This window comes from Chlamydotis macqueenii, chromosome 8 (genome assembly GCF_036417535.1).
Source record: "Chlamydotis macqueenii isolate bChlMac1 chromosome 8, bChlMac1.mat, whole genome shotgun sequence".
NCBI lineage: Eukaryota > Metazoa > Chordata > Aves > Otidiformes > Otididae > Chlamydotis > Chlamydotis macqueenii.
In genome coordinates this window covers 20,607,975-20,623,673 of record NC_141563.1, presented here as the reverse complement: position 1 = coordinate 20,623,673, position 15,699 = coordinate 20,607,975, and positions in this window count along the sequence as shown.

Below are 15,699 nucleotides of genomic sequence, written 5' to 3'. Positions count from 1 at the left end.
AGCCACCAATTTAGAGGAAGAACTGCAGCAGGTAGTGGAAAGAAGAAGAGAAAAAATGCTAACTTGATGTGTTGATCCTTCTGGTTGCTTTCATTTGACTTTGCCTGATATAACTTCTGAGTTTTTATCAGGTCTTTTTATATTGTTTTCTTCCTGATTGACATTCTCAGGTTATTCTAAAACCTTGGATCAAGTAAAGTAGCTAAGATGTAGTAAGCGGATTCTTTCATGTTGGAAATTCGTTGTCAGATTTGCTACATAAAACATCCCCTCATTTCACAGAAGAAATAACACTATCTCTTTCAACATCTTGTTTTAGGCTTCTCAGTGTATTTCCTAAAAGACTGATGGACAAGATAATTTGACTGACACAAACCCATTTTTTCCTGACATCCCATGCACATGCAAAATCTGACAGCTGCCTTCCAAACATCTCTATGCCTCTGAAGTTCCAGCAAATGCTTCTTCTGGGGCCGTCTGTTCTGCGTGGTGCACCAGTGGTGGCCAAAACCCGCAGAGTTGCCCTGTCTGAAACAGTGAGTTTTATCTTGCGTAACAGAACCATGACTGAGTTATTGGAAGTAAACTGCACAGAAAAGTCTGCAGGTGACACATTTATAAGTGTCATATGGCTGTCTGCTAATTGCAGAGATGTTTTCCATTGGACTATGTAGTAAAATAAACAAAATAGCTTGGTTTTACATTTTGTAGTACTTTTGAGATTCTCTATCTCCGCTATGGATAGTAAGCCAAATACTGATGATGTGAGACACAAATGAATTCACAGAGAGGTCAGTATCATTATGAGGACAAAACTAGCTCCTGTAACAGAAAAGCAAGTCACAATTACCTGCCAGTTGCTTAGGCAGTATCAGGCTTGTATGTGTATATTTCAGTTATTCACACATTTTGGTCTTGCCAAAGTGCCTATTTCATTATGGAAGATTTTCTAGAACTTTGGGTAAATAGGGGCAGATAAAGTTGCATAACATTAGGCTTGCCGTCAAAACATAAACCAAATTCCGTTCCAATTGCCGGTTGGAAAAACTGGGGTTTAGTTTTTAAGTTAAAAAATGTTAATGACTTTTACTCCTGTTTTTTTTACAATAGCCACACCTTGTGATTTCAGCTGAGATGGGAAAGAGAAAGTTGGGGGGGAAGCATGTAGGGGAGCCCTCTCTGGCAATATTTTTTGTCCAGCTCAGTTAAAGAATTTGATACCCTATGAGAGAAAGATGGAAAGCAAATGTTTTTGAGTGATTTACAGCTTGATTTTTCAAAGCAGTGAGCTATGGATAAGACTATTTTGCTTGCAGTCAGATGTTTATCTGAACTGAAGTGGAATGCTATGCCACTATAAAGATGTTTATTTGCATATTTTTTTGTGGTTTTTTTTTTTTTTTTTTAATTTTCTCTGGGAATTCATTTCTGAAGTCATTGCCTTCCTGGTAAATCACATTCTTTCCTTGCACTGAGCTAGGAAGCAGTGAAGTCTCCAGTGTTCAATTTGGCACTGTGTTTATTTTGCCGTTTTGAAATCACATGTTTGTACTTTTTTATCTACTTCAAAAGTAAGTACATTAAAGAAAGGGTCAAGAGAGTATGACTGTACTTCGCAAAAGAAACAGTCATGTGGAGTTGCAAGAATTTATTGAGGTCAATGCTGATGAGAAATTGATAGAGTAGTTTGAAGAGTCTACTGATTTTTTTCAGTATATTTTTTCCAGTCCTCAAATTTCTGTCACCCTTTTCTGAATGTTATATGTGCTCTCTATCTTTCTATGTGTGCTCTCTATCTTTCTTTTCATTAGGACACTGTTAATCTTACTTCTTCCCTCATCTAGCAGGTTTGAAATGTACATAACTAGGTAATTAATCAATTTTTTGCCTTTGACACGACCTTTTGCTGATAAGCACATGTATCTCCTGATCTCATTGTATACTGCCAAATTTAAAAATTGAGGAAATTGGCTGAGAGAGGCTAGCATGTTCCTGGATGTCTGTATACAAAAACCTGCAGTTCTTGAGCCCTGGAGTCAGAGTTCAATCGCTTTGGTGAGGTTCCATCGTGGGCATCCTGGAGCACAAGGTGTTTGAGATCTTAGTGCTGTTCCTGTTCTTCAAGCCACCAGCATTTTAGCCAATAAAAAAAATTGGGAGTTTGGCCTCATGTGAAGCTGAGTAGACCATGCAGGGTATCCCCATTCCTCAGCATGCCTTGTGTATCATTGCATCCCCACAAACACATCTGCAGCACTTGAGGAGGTGACTATGTGGTATAAGGTATATGAGATGAAAAATGTGTTATGCTTGTGGTCACTCAGAGCAGTGGTGCTATAACCATTAGCTCTTCCCATGTGGAGAATAGTAAATACGTGGCTGCTAGTGCTGGCTGATTTTGGTATTCATGTTAATGGTGACTCCTGTGTTTTGACTGGAATTTCATAGTTGTATAAACATGACTGTCCTGCATGGCTCCCGACTCACATAAGGACAGCCTGGTCCTAGCTTGGGAGAGGGTTAAAAGGGAAGAATAATGTCATGGAAAGTCAGGACTGGTAAAAGTATGTGTAAAAACACACTTGTCGTAAGGACAAACATAATCTTCTGCAGGTGAAACTTCAGTCCTTTTGTTATTCAAGGTGGGATTTGGGTTGTCTTTCTTAGGTTGTGTAATTTATTGTGTCTAAACAACTTAAATCAGGAAAAATCAGGAAATCAGGAAAACTAATCCTTGAATAACTTAGTGTCTGAGTGATCACAAGCATGGATTTGTTTTCAACTACCCCCACTAGGTGATCGATAGTGTAACCCTCATCTCGTGCTCTAGTACTGAGAATTTATGCTTAGAAGTGTCTGCAAAAATTTTTGGTACCCTGCCACGCCTTGACTCACTGTACCTGAGAGACTGTCAGATCTTGAGACAGAGCTGTAATGACCAACCAGTCGAGTCACAGAGTGACAATGTGGTCTGGCCCTTTTCCAGCAAAATAGCCGTTACAGTCATATGCAAAGATCAGCTGTAGTCTGAATGCACAGTGGACACAGAGTTTCTAAGAAGACCTGGTTTATCTGTCCATAGCACAATTGCATATATAAGTCCATCCCTGGAGAAAGAGGGCCACTAAAATGAGTTGTGGGTTGGATGCATTGTTCTGTTCATTGTAGTGAATTATCTTGCTGAGTTATCCCTCTGTTAGCAGAGATTTTGAAGAAAAAGATCCCCTTTTGACAAAAAAATGACTCCGTGACAAAGACATCTCAACATAACACACCATAGTAAAGTAATATCCTTCACTTTTTAAAATACATATCTTTTTTTTTTTTCAAGCTAGAACTCATCTAACTTCTTCTGGATACTAGATTTTGTTATAACGTACTCCATCAGAGTGCTGTATTTCAAATATTTTTCTTCTAGATCATTAGTAGCACCTGATGCATTTTTAATAACTACGTGTAAACACAGTATGATCCAGAATTGTGTCAATAGAACTGTATTTTCCTCCTTTAAGGAAGGAGGAAAATGTACAGCTTTTTTATATCCTTGAAAAGTAGTCACCAGATCTAGGCAATGCATATGACCTGCGACCTCATCAAAGCCATAGCTCCTTTTCAGTATAATGAAATAATTCCTTATCCCTTAGGACTTTTACAACCAGAGTAACTCTAACAGAAACACACCACTGAAAGATGGCAGGGAAATGAACTCATAGAGAAATGGGCTGGAGCATTTTAATGATCTGTACTCCCATCAGTCTCTTCCATACACAGTATATGCAGAGCCTGGACTCCTCCCAGTGCGGGTGACTAGATAAGCATTCCTTCTCAGAAGGTGGCTCCAAGAGGGAGTAAAGGTGGTGTTCACTTCTTGTACAGCAGTTGAGGGAGATCACAGTGGCAACCCCCTTGAAGGTGGCTCTGCTGGGTTGCAAGAATAGAAAAGACATGGAGCCAGAAGGAAAGCAAGCAAAGGAGTGTGACTACCTCAGAAGTTAGGCTACTGAGTGGGAGGGGAAAGAAAATAGGACAGATTTTTATATCCAGTGACTTCTCAATAAAAAGATTCCATGGTGAAACTCTGGATTAATTTTTGCTATTTTGAAAATCTGCCCAAAGTAGTAATTGAAATTTGCCATCTTGTAACCAAGAATGGAAGTTTCACTGGAACAGATCATATGCTGGAGTTGTGCAGTCTGAGCATTGCAAGGCAGGCTTATTGCTGCCATTCCTGCAAGGCAGAAGTGAGAAAAACACTGTTCACTTAGGCTTTTTGGGCTATGGCTTTTAGTTCCAAAGCATTGAATCATAATTATACTTGTTAATGAAGAAATGTTGATGCATATGTTCAATTAACAACCTGGTAAGACAAAGTGTGAAACCTTTCTCCTTGTTTATTCCGCTAAATGCACAGAACAATCAGGACGCAATGTGCCTAAGGAGGAAGGCAGAGTCTGCTCTGAGGGACTTGCAGTGCTGAGATCTGGTCCTGCAGTAGTGTGTGTTTATTCATCAAATGGAGAAACGCTCCCTCTGTCAGAGATGTTATCTGTGTTAGTCATCAGTACATGCAGTAAGTGTTTGTACAGTCAGGCCATCAGCAGAGGATCTCAACTGGAGATTTGGAGGAGAGCTGCTTTCTTTACATTGACTCTGTGAGATGACTGTTAACTTCCTCTGAATTCAAATTTAACATTAACGACAATCTGATTTCTAATAATAAATTGACCTCAGTCTCATTTTGATTTATGTTTCATTTTTCACTTCTGTACATGAGCTCATTGATGACAATACAGCTTTATTTCTCATTCTGTTGATGCGCTAACTCATTCCTACCACAATATCGGTTTCTAGAGAGTGTTTCTTAAGGTCAGGCAGGTTTGGATTCTTTCAGGCTAGCATGGGTAAAGATTTTGATGGGACTAGTTTAGGAAAAAAGCAGAGCAAAATGCAGATTTGAGATACACTAAGTATGCAATGTTCTTTCACAGGACTTAGAAATTGTAGAATACAACACAAAAGATTACTGATAATTTCTGCAGGAAAGGTCTACAGCAAAAGTTCCTTCTGTGCAGAGGACCACCACCTAGCTCTGAACGACTCCTGCTGCAGGTCCAGGGTCTATGAATGACTCCTGCTCTGCCTGGCCTAATACAGCTGCCCCCTGAGCAGCTGAGAGATTCACTGGCACCCTCCCGGTCCTGGGTCAGTGCTCTTTCAGTATCTTTGTACAGCCTGTACTGTGCTGTGTAGACATACTCCTGGTGATCCAGCTGTCAGTGCTGATGCTGATTTAGGGACAAGGGATCAACTCTTGCATATTAAGCCCAGAGGCTCACTTCTACCTTTGTGGCTATGACTGACTCACATGAACTTGACTGAGTTACTCATGCTCTGCCTGGAGAAACTGGTCTGACACTATGTAGGTTAAAATGTCCTTTCTTCTTTTTAAGTTGAAATTGTTTGCCATATTTCCAGGTTTGGTCACTCTTGCAGCAGGTAGTTTTGCAGTTCAGAGTGATTTATTTTTTTATCTTTGGTGAATCAAAATTTTCTAAATAACCCTTCACTAGAGGTTGAATGAAAAATTCTGTCTGACTTAAGATCTTTCTCCTTTGTTTTTATAGCATTTGAAACATTTTTTTTTCCTTTTTAATATAATTGAACTACATCATATAATAGTATGACTTATTCTAGAATTGGTTCTTTTTGTTTTTTTTTCCCCCAGTAAAAATAATGCACTGAAATAGGATTTTTTTTTTCTGCATTGATATAATTTTGTAATAGTATAGGCAAGTCCATTTCATCACTTAGTTCCTCCTTATGCCAAACAAGGGTAATATTCCACAACCAAAAAATATGATGAGCCTTAATTCACTGATAGCTGTAGCATGTTTCAGAAATGTGTCATATTCACGGGAATATCCTCAATTGCATAGATCTGCAGGGGAATATTCAGAGTTGACACTAAAGAAAAACATAATTTTGTGTTGACAATAAAGACTAAGGGCATGGCACTCTCTTTCGGTGCTTTAATTTCGCAAATCCTTGTCTGGAGACCTTTCTAGTTCTAAATTTCTGAAGGATGACTAGCATTTTAGCTGACTGACTTCTATTTGACTTTAATGGGAGATCTGCATTTTAAAACATCATGCAATATTTTGAAAAGTTCCTTATAATGTCCAGACTAGCATTATTTTAACTCTGTCCTTGGCAATGGCAAATTATGTTATTAATATTCAATTGTTGCAAGATGGATTCAAACAAGGACGAGTGGGGGATTTTCTTTGACACGGTTCTTGGTTGTTAAGAAAGTAATAAACCGACCTTGTCTCTGATTTTATAATGGACAATAACCATTAACTGATCAACAGAAGAAATGTCAGATGTGGAATCAGTGCTGATAGAAAAATATTTCATCTGTTTACATTTACGAAGGATCACTGATAAAACCTTTGATCCCATTAAGGATATAAACTCTTCACATATAGTCGATGACAAGTCTGATGAGCTAGCTGAGCTCCACCAGCCTTGCTGTGCTTAGTGAATGTTCAGCTAAAAAGGGATCAAATTGACTCACGAATTTCAAGATTCCTAGGAAATTACCATTGTGAGGTGACCCAGTTTTTTGATTAGTGTCACGAAAAGACAGGTCTCACTGAGAAATAAACGTAATAATGTCAACCATGTGCTTAAGTTCTTCTCTCTGCTATACACATTCGCTTTCAAATTGTTTTGTCATTTTAGCATAAACTGTATCACTTGCTTTCATCTGAGAAACACAAGCTTAGCATAGTTCTGTGCAGAAATCAAAGATGAGCATGGAAAAAAGGCCCCTCTTTGCCTATTGAATCATTGATCAGACAAGCACAGCAGATATTTGCATGGATCCTTAGTAGTTAGGTCTCAGTAACTGCCTTAGATAGTTGTTGGAAGGGAGAGAAGAAAAGAGTGGCAAACTTAGATATTTTATCCATCTGTTTTTCCCAGTAATTCCAGGCCTTATGGGTTGCCCTTTCACTTCAAGCACAGGGGGGTCATCAATTGATATTGTTATTGATACTGTTATCCCTTTGGAACCATCTAGTTTAAACCAGGAACAAGAAATCAAGAAATGAACTTCCTTCCCTTGTTAACAAAGGAGTGTATTGGGGGAGAACTGGCTGGCCAGGCCAGGAGGAGGTTGAGAAAGAGAGGGAGAAGCAAAGCAAAGGTTCAGAAGTGCCATCAAATCTGAATTGCAGTGGGACTGATTACACACTGTATTGTTCTCTCCTCAGAAGGCCATTTGACTGGAAAATATACATGCAAAGACTATGAAGTCTGAAAAATTTGGGAAGTCTTCACAGTGACCAGGCTATGGTCAGTCACTGGCTGTTAGTTGGAACCCATAGTGTTCCCACCTTCCTATATCATTGAGGGCTTATCAGCCCCATTTGATTGTTGGGATGCAACCATCCCTACCTCTACTTCTTATCCCATGTCTGTGACATTTTTTTATCATCTCTTTCAGTGTTTTCAGCTATTCCATCTCTTTTCTCTGTTCCTGTTTCCCTGTACAGCTGCAGAGAACTTTCTGTGCTGCAAAGAGGCCCACAGCACAACCAAATGATGTGAGAAAAACTGCCTCTACAAGGAGAACATCAGTTCTTTTCCCTCCCCACTGAACATCCTGTATGCTCCCCTCATGACTTTTGACAGCTCAGTGGAGAAGAGCCAGTGAGTATGGCCAGACAGAGCAAAGAAGAGCAAAGGATATTTGCCTTAGAAAGAACTAGGTGGGGAAAGTCATCCTTGACTTACCTGCTCGTGATCATCACAAATAGCTTTACTGCATAAATGGAAGCAACACAACTTTATATTTTTCTGTTCAGAAGACTTAAAAGTCAGGTGACTTGAAAAAAGGGGAAGGAAATCTCTCTAGGTTTGGTAAGTGAAAACAAAAGGAGGGAGCTCTTCCTCAGTGTGGCAGCAGCATCTGTTAAAAAATGCAGGACGCTTGAAACTGGCAAAGAGCTCTGAAACCCTGGTTGAGCTGCAAAACTAGACTGTATCGGAGAGGTGATGGCTTCAGTCTGTTGTGATAAAGTTTCCCATTAAGTGCTGAAGTATCAGTGCCTGTGGGCTCTGGTTTCTTCCCTTTCTCTCTTTCCTCTGCTTTTTCTCCAGTGCTTACCACTTATGTTAAAAACTAATGCTCGGTCCTCTGAGATACCCGTTGGCTTTGACCGGTGTTATAAGCCACCCGGTGAGGGGCTGTAGTAGAAAAAGCAGTTGCCACTGGAGGTGAACACAAGGTGAGATGAAAATGGAACAAAAATATGGCATTGTTCTTTTTAAATTGCAAATTCAAGTCCAAGGTGTGAACAGCATAACCTTCAAATAATAAATGTGCAGACAAATCTTTCGGATGCACTGAGAGTGCTATTTTGGAAGACATAAACGCAAGCCACATGAGTTAGATGTAGTGATTGCATAGATGTAGGCTGCCCCAGCAACATGTCTTTTCAAAACCAAAGGAGAGTGTTTCATGAAGACCACTGTTATATTTTCACTGCCTAAGTTAATTTTATTTTCTGAGGGTCTCCCAATGTCTCCGCTCACTGGAGAGTATGCCAGGAAGAATTTTCAGTTCTTCCTATGGCACATGCTTTTGGTGGAGATTCTCTTTTTCTCTTGCAGGAATTAAGAAGCTCCTTTCTGTATGGTGTAATTTGGGTGGCAGAGGTTGAAGTGGGAGGGAAGGATCTCCAAAGGAAATAACACCCTCTTCAATAATAACCGTCAGCCAAGCAGGCTCAGCTACCACTGGTACAAAGAATATCTCAGCTGGTTAAACTGCCTATATTTCTCTCTTAAGTTAACAGTAGAATAGCCAAGTAGAAATAATTCCCCAGATGCTACAAGTGCTCTGAAATCTGTTTGAAACTATCTAAATACTTTACACTACTTATAAATTCATATCTTGATCCCAGAAGAGGATCCAGTGCGCTCACCATGGACTAATAAACATTTAGAAAAGTTAAATTACTTAGAGATATTTAAGTATCATACAAATATATGTAAAGTGTAGACACTCCCCAGCATAAAATTTAACCTGCAAAGGTCTTTGTCTATTTAATTGCATTTTGGTTCACCCATTTAATAAAGTGGATTATTTTTTAACCTTTTCATTTCCAAACAGAACTTCAAATTCTATTTATAACAGAGTGGAGGAAGAGAAATCTTAAACTAGGACCATTTAGTCACCTGCAGAGTGAGCAAGATTGAAAAAGAAAATGGATTTACCGCCTTCTAGATCTGTTTGTAGGCATTTTGTGTTTGAATTCCTCTTAAATCAATTTCTGCATAATATTAGTGGTCTGAAATGATGTGAGATGGTATCGGAAACAAGCCTTCTTTTGCAGCACAGAGAAATCCTTTCCCCGAGTCCTTGCTATTCTCTAAGTCATCTGTTTTTCCTTCATTTATTCTCTCATGTTGTGCTCTGCCTTCTGATGAGTGAAACACGAAGAGGAATCGGGAAGGAGCAAGCTTTGTCTCTCTACTGCCGGTGTGCTTCATACATTTGTGAAAAAGCAGACCCACATCATAAACCCAACTGAAAGCCACGGAGGTACCTCTCTAAAAAATGTAATGGACTGTACTGAAAGCCTAACTTTGACTGATGTGAGGTTTGGGACTTTATCCAGGTAAGAATTCATGCAGCAATGAGCACAGATAAGGCAGATGACCCAGAGTCGGGCCAAACTGTTTACCAGCAGATGTGTTTTTGAAAATCTTCCTTAACTGGTCATGGCAGCGGAAAATACCCTGCTGTTAAACGCATCTGCAATCCACTGCGCTCCCAATCCACCTACAAAAATTCTGACCTTTAAAGAAATGATGGAGAAGCTGGTGATTTTTTCCATGGCATTGAAGCTCAGTCTATTTTAGGCTCCAAGGCAATTGCAGCCCTTTTTGCTCCCTATTTCACATCACTTTTAAGTCTTGTTCTGGCCACTATGAACCCTTCAGCACTTCTCCCTGTGCAATCACTCGAGTCAAGATCTGTGATTTGTGATTTGCAGATGACATGTACATTTCTTGGCTGATGGCTGTTAAAGCAGTTTGCAAACCTAAGGCAATAAACTGCAGGGATGCAGTTGGAGCTCTCTATTGCCACACTAAATTGCCATTCTCATGCAAATGAATAACAAGTTTCTCATTATTAAGATAAAAAATAAAATGTTGTACATCTCCAATATTGTGAATTTCTGCATTAATATTTTAATTAAATATTTTTTCCATTTCTATTGCATACCTTCTGTAGATGGGAATATCATATTTAACTGGTCCATGTATCAAAAACAGTGATGCAACTTGCTGTATAGGAAAAAGAAAAAAAAAACAAACATTTTCTGCATTCACCAAGTGTAAGTCCTTTAATCCCTTCGGTATGGAAATCTATTCCTGAGCTGTAGAATACAGTAACAGTAAAAGTTCCTAAAGTGTTAACACGATTATTTATACATTTCTGATCATCTTTCATTTAAATATTTATAAAATACATACTGGGAAGTATGTACCCTTTAGAAAACTCAATTTCTGTGTCGTTTTCTTAAAATATTCGCTTCTGTTCCTCTTAAAAGTTACCTAAAAAGAAAACCTGCTGGATTTTGTTTTAAGTGACACTATAAATGTACAAACAAAATGTAATCTTAAACAGAAAATAATATGATTACCATCAGAAGGATTACTGCGGTTCATTGTTCAGAGAGCAGGAAACACAAAATGATTGTTTCAAATACTCAGTCTTAGCTTGCAAAAAACCAAATGTATTGAAGTGCTTCAGTCCTAATGTGCAGCCTAAAGTCTACATATTGTATAAATTCCTAATCCTGTCAAAATGCAAGTCTGAAGATTAGCAGAATGTATAATAAATGTGTCTGTGTCATTACACATAAAAATAGTATTGCTAAATCAAGTGTGGCCCTTTATAAATGTAAAAAAAGCCCAACTTAAGCAGATTTGCACATTATAATTCTACAGCTCTGAGGAGAAAAAAGCAAGATTGACTAAAACAGATTCTCATTTATCTGATATAAATCAGTTTGCACACACACAAAAAAGACATTGGCATAAATTTTTTTAGCAAATAACTTAATATTTATTGAGATTTCTTGTACATTTAATTATTAATGTCAGCAGTGTTACAGTATTTCTGTGAGGTTGCTATTACTGACCCTGTACCTGTTGGGTTTTTCTCCCCCTTCATATTATTTCCTTTACAACCATGAAAGCATAACACTTACCAATTATTTTGTGTGACAGAGTCAAAAAGACTTATGGTTTCGTTGTCTGTCGCTAGGTCTCTTATTTGTCAGTATTTCAGGGTTTGACTGACTGTCATCCTACAACATACTGTTTAGTTTAATCATTTTATAGTTAGTGCATTTGGTACATTAATGATAAACATATACAGAACTACTATTTCTTAATGTATTAAAATGAGTCTTGTACAAATGTTCAATGATGCCTGAAGAAAATATAAACCATGTATACAGTTCTTTGTTCAGCAGTAGATAAAACGTAGACACATTAGTGCTACCCGTATAAGGTGTGGTGATTTGGACTGTTAAGGTAGAATATTACAGGAGGATTCTTTATATTACAAAGGATCTTTAATTATATTAATAATTTTCCCTTAGTGAGATAGAATAACTAGAATAATAGAGAAAGGTCAAATTACAAATCTGCTCTGTTGTATATATTATAAATATCAAGAATGTTAGGAATAATGCGTGAAACTGTACCTTTTTACTGAGTTGTGACACTTTTGCATGGTCTAAAATGGAAAATAAGTCAATAATCATCTTGGTGGTGGAAAAATTGTTTTCAGACAGTATTTCTGCTCCCACACCTTTTAAATAAACCAGCCAACTAGAGAACTCTGAACTAGAGAATGACTGAAGTCAGTAGAAAGCTGCAAGAACAAGATAGTAAAACTCTCGCTGACTTCAAGAGTCAAATTTCTTCCCAACATTTTCAAAGGTGCCTGGAGGGTGTGCATCACCAACTTAAGGAATTTTAAGGAGGTATTTTACACTGCTTGAATATCATATCTTTCAGACGTGTCTTACCCAGACACTGAGAGGTAAAAATAGCTGGTATAACAAGCATTGAAGTAGGGCAACTCCTGTTCCTTAATTATGACAGTAGCTCTGAATCACCTTTTGTGATCAGCTGGCGCATTGTACCAGTTTTGAACGTTCTTAAGTGTACTGATGCAGATTCTGAAGATCTTACATGCACAGCAACCCTCCAGTCATTGAGGACAGTGGGAGCTCTGCTAGAGTCAAGCCCTAAGGACTAGGCATAGAATTTCCTCTTAGGCTCATTATTTCTTTCACTTGAACTAGAAATGACTGAAAGAACTAACTGTATCATTTATAGCAGGAAATGAAATGTCCTGGTAATCTAAGTCTTCCACTAAATTGGGAGCATCTCTAGCTTTGAGTATCTCGGACAGGTACTATTAACACATTTATTGGGCCGAACTTGTCTGGGTCTGACACATGTAGGCACTAGGAGAGAAAGTACTGAAGACTGAGTTTAAAAGCACAGCACTGTAATCTTTGTCATTATTTTTTCATTATAAATTTGCTAGGAGACTCTCAAGAGTTAGGTCTCTCCCTTTGGGCATGCCAAGGAGCTCCTTCCTAATGCTAGTTGTTTGGAGCAGGAACATGTCTGCCTCTCAGCTGCTGTCTGGGAAGAGAGGCACTACCCAGCCAGACACACCTCTCCAAAGATTCTCAGATCCTCCATGCATAGAGCAGCTCTACTGCAGCAATTCAGTGGACAGAACGAGAAGGATCTCTAACTTGTAGAGATCTGTTTTCAGCCCTTCTTCCACCCCACTGCTATGACAGAGTGGCAGTGGGTACTGTCTCACTGCAGTTCTTGGAAGCACAGCAGTGCAGGTTGTCTCCTACAGTGAGAGGGAGGCAAAGAGTAAGGTGTAGGACTGGCATGACAGTTGCCACAATACTACTCCGCAATTTGTTATCCCAGGAATTCCTTGTGTTTCAGGTTGCAATATGGCTGTGGGAGCTGTATGGTGCTTGTGAAGAGGTGTTCAGCAAGAAAAGGAAGCCACAAACACATCAACTTCTACTCCAGGCCAGCTTCAGGCAGGTCTTGCTTTTTGTACATTCTGTGAACACGCTGTCAGGGCACTTAAATGACCATGTGAGAGAGATCCAGATCTTAAGGTAAAAATACGATATGCTCTATCAGGGGAATGGACAGGAGAATCCCCAGCCCACCAGTTTCTGTTTCTTTAAGGAAGCTAACCTCTTTGGAAAAGGGTCCGATGGCATGCTGAGGTCTGTGCTAAATCAGGGCAGACAGGTTCTTTTGCCCATACAATTTCTTTGGAAAATGGCAGCCAAATTGAAATCTTCTGTGGGAAAGGAATGTGGGTGAGTTTTCAGCTTGAGTAAGAGTAATAATAAAAAAGTTTCGTTCCAGTATTCTCAATCTAAAAATGCCAGTGTTTGAAAGCCTTTTTTTTGTTTGCTTTTTTTTTTTAAAAAAAAAAAAAATGAAATACAGGCTGCTTAATACTAACTTAAAAAAAAAAAAAAAGCTGAAAACAAAAGAAAATGCTAGAACCATCTCAGAAAGAATTGTTCCAGTTAATCCCAGAAAATTTCTTGGTCTGGATAAATGTTATTGTCTGTTCCTTCACTATTTTGGGTTTTTCCAGACTAGAAGCCAAACAATCTCTAAATAACACTGCCTGTTCAAAACGATTCCTCACATGCCACTAAAAGTAGGACCAGTCCCAGTGACCCTGTACTTACCAGCATAGGATTCAGGGTTTTAACATAAGAATGCATGTGTATATAATAAGCAAAAAAAAACCCAGTTAAATCATTAAAAGGTGACAAATATTTTGGTTTTTCTGCAGTCCGAGTCTTCATTAATGACCACCGAAGCCAACAAAAATATTCCCTCTTCAGGTAAGTTTTGGATATGACTCTAGATGTTTTCTTTTGTTTTAGGAAATGCTGCCGTGTCACTAGTGCCTCTGATGAGCAGCGTATAATAAGCAACAGATTCACTGGGAAAATACTTCCTATCTGTTAGAAAAAGTTGACAGTTTTCAAATAGATGATGCATGATTTAGGTTTGTTGGTGAGTTATGTACCCTGGGTTTCGCATTAAATCTATCACTGAATACACATTTATCATGGTAACAAGAGAGCATCATTTAATAGAGCTGCTAATATTCCCTCTCAGGATGTATAGTGGTAAACATAACTTTTTTTTCCCCAAAAGATCTACAGTGCATCTTTAAGTGTGTTGTATTTATGACAATATTCATTAAATAAGGAAATGAATAGCAATCAGAGAAAGCATGATGGATGAAGAAGGAACTGTAGCACTGAAGAATGATCTGGGGAATAGCTCTGATATGGTGATTGTTTTCTTCCAGCATGCTCTTCAGTGTTGCCTTTTACCCCAGAAAAGCTTTCAGATCACAGCTGCTACTATATTGATGAGTATGGGGAACAGGACAAACTCTAGCTGTGAATGTTCGATCAATCTTTGTATAGGTAAAATGGCCACTCTCCAACTGATTTATGTAACGATTTTAGTTTGTGCCAGGAAAGCTGTAACAGAAATCCACTCCTGTGCAATTAATCGTTTAAATCAAATACATATCCTGCACAGGATACTTATGCCTAAATTTTGTAGGAGACAAGACTATACTTCTTGAATAAATGATGCAGAAACCGGTTGAAGTTTACTTTCAGTTATCCAGGGATCGTAGCTGCTTCTTGCCTTCTTCAAATGTAGTCTTTTTAATCTCCTGTAGTGTGGGAAATTATGTTCAAAATCTCTGTGATCCTCTATCCCTAGTAAGTTATGCAAGTAGTGACAAGTATACACCATAAGGTCTTGAGATTATATCTGTAACGTGTGGCTACAGACTGTTGATCAAGAGAGCCTGGAAGAAAAACATTATTTTCAGGTGTGAAAAACCATCACCTTTATCAAATAATTTCTCTTGCATCTCTCCCAAGGCATTGTAGCCTATTTAAACTTGGGAGGTTAAGTTTGTAGCATTCATTATGACTGAAAATTTAGTTCACACAATCACGATGCTCTCTTTATTAAGTGCTACTGTTAAACAATATTAAAATAAACACAATGTGGTAGGCCTTTTGAAAGGTTTGCAGGATATTTATTTCTTTGCATTGTCTCTTAATTGTGTCTGCTTTTTAAGGTTCTGATACGCAAGCTAATGTTGCTGCTATGTGCCTTATTTGCCACATATTATCCGATTTATCTATGTATATCTTACAATTTGCAGTTCTGTCTGGTGCATATAATTGAAATGCTTAGGGGTAATGTAAATGTCTTTTGACAGAGCTATGGCTTGAATCTTTGGTTGGTAGGTTTTCTTGAACTTCAAAACAAATCAGAAATAAATTCTGGCAGATAGCCTGGCAGTTTTACTGTATCTAGCAAAAATATGTTCTGTAGGAGTCTTCACCCATGTCATTATATGAATTATTAGATAGAATAACAAGTTTCAAAAACTCTAGCAAGAAATATTCTTGTATCAAGGTACCCATACTAAAAATGGCTGCCTTACCCACTAGTTCTCTCCCAATCTGATCTCATTTTATTTAGCACCTTCATCCC